Source organism: Humulus lupulus, chromosome 8 (assembly GCF_963169125.1).
Source record: "Humulus lupulus chromosome 8, drHumLupu1.1, whole genome shotgun sequence".
Classification (NCBI taxonomy): domain Eukaryota; kingdom Viridiplantae; phylum Streptophyta; class Magnoliopsida; order Rosales; family Cannabaceae; genus Humulus; species Humulus lupulus.
The window spans coordinates 18386764-18388656 of record NC_084800.1 but is presented as its reverse complement, the minus strand read 5'-3'; positions in this window follow the sequence as shown (position 1 = coordinate 18388656).

Sequence of the window (1893 nt, the reverse complement as noted above, 5' to 3'; positions counted from 1 at the left end):
ACCAAACATATATCACATATCCAATATCCATATACAAGGCATTCAACATGCTTACTTAACAAGTACTAGTACAATTAGGACCATGCATGAACATAGAGGCTCAAGCTCTGAACAATATCATACTCAGTATATAAAGCATGTCCTAATCACATGTTTCTCATGCATCATATGCATTATATTTAACAATCCAACATGCACCAAGAATAACCATGCATGTCACACAGACACAGGGTGTAGTTTTCTTACCTCAGATTCGAGCTAGAACCAATATAAGAACGACCCTTGAGAACGATCAACCTTTAAGCCCTTAGCGTCCACCTAGTCATAACCAAATATGGGACACCATCAATAAAATGACCAACATAGGTTACCAAACCAAAAGCTAGCCTCCGGGACAACAATCCAAACAAATCCAAGTAGTAGGAACACTCCCGAGGCCCATAGCTAAGTTCCCGGGGTCAAAACGAGCAAACGGGGTGAAAACAGGGCAAGGGCTGCAACCCTGGCACCTTGGGCCGCGGCCCCCAGAATTTCCTGAAGCCAGCGCCGCGGCGCCCAGCAAAGTCAGAACCCTTCTCCTTCTTCATCGAGCTAGGGCCGCGGCGCCCAAGAACAGGGCCGCGACCCCCAACCCTGGGCCATTCCCAAACGTATTTTCAACTTCTAAAAGCTTCCAAAATCATACCCAAACATTCCCCAATCATCAAAGCAAAGTTCCCAAGCTTCCCAAAGCTCCATAACCCTCAAAACCCAAGGTTCAAACCAACCAAAAACTCAACAATTCACAAAGTCCAATTCTAAACTTAAAAACTTTAGAAACTCAAAACTTCAAACTTAGATTACCTTTGATTGGGTTGTTTTCCGTCAAATCCTTCAGTTAAGATGCTTCTAATCTTTCCTAGGATCGTTATGCCTCGACCCTCGCTTGATTCCGACTCCTAGAACTCAAGATTCCTTCAAGAAAGCTTCGAATGGTAAAATAGGCTATCGAGAAGGGAGAGAGAGATTTTCTAACGTACGTTCTTATCTGACAAGCTACTTCAAGCTTAAGTAACCTCAAATAAAACCTGGGGCTCGGGGTCTCGAAAACACCCCCAGGGACATTATAATCAAAACTTCCAGAATTCCATCATGATCTCAAATACTCCAAATTTATCATCAAATAAACATTTCTATTACCCAATAATTGACCCCGTTATAACAAAACCGCTAACTCATAATCTAGGATCGTCTCATGCCGAATAGCTCAAATATATCTCCATAATAATAAAATCTCATTCACAAACTACAATATGCACTCGATTTACAAATATGCCCCAAACAGGCCAAATTACCAAAATGCCCTTATAATTATAAATACTCCCATATGCATGCATTTTATCATCATATAATAATATAATTCACACTAACATGCATACAGTCATTTAATATCATAATAAATCAATTATGGCCCTCTCGGCCTCCTAATCAAGGTCCTAAACCCTATTAGGAAATTTTGGGCATTACAACTACCCCCTCCTTATAGAAATTTCGTCCTCAAAATTTACTCAAACAGCTCGGAATAGGAATTCCGCACGATTGATTCCAATTTCCCCAGGTCGCTTCCTCGACCTCACAGTCCCTGTAGTACTATTCAAAATACACTCTGTTCAACAGAACCTTATTACTTCTGTCACAATCTGAACTGGCTATTCCTTACTGAAATACTTAACCTCAACCTTCAGATTCTCATAACTTGGCTCATAAGTTCCCTTAACCCATGTCCACTACATGGAAGTATATAACACCCTGTATACAACTGCCAGTGCCAAAAATAAAGCTGATCCAGAGTCAACCTATCCAGACCTTTCTAGGATCTAACTGCTGAGATGAACTAAGGCTTAACTTGCCTTA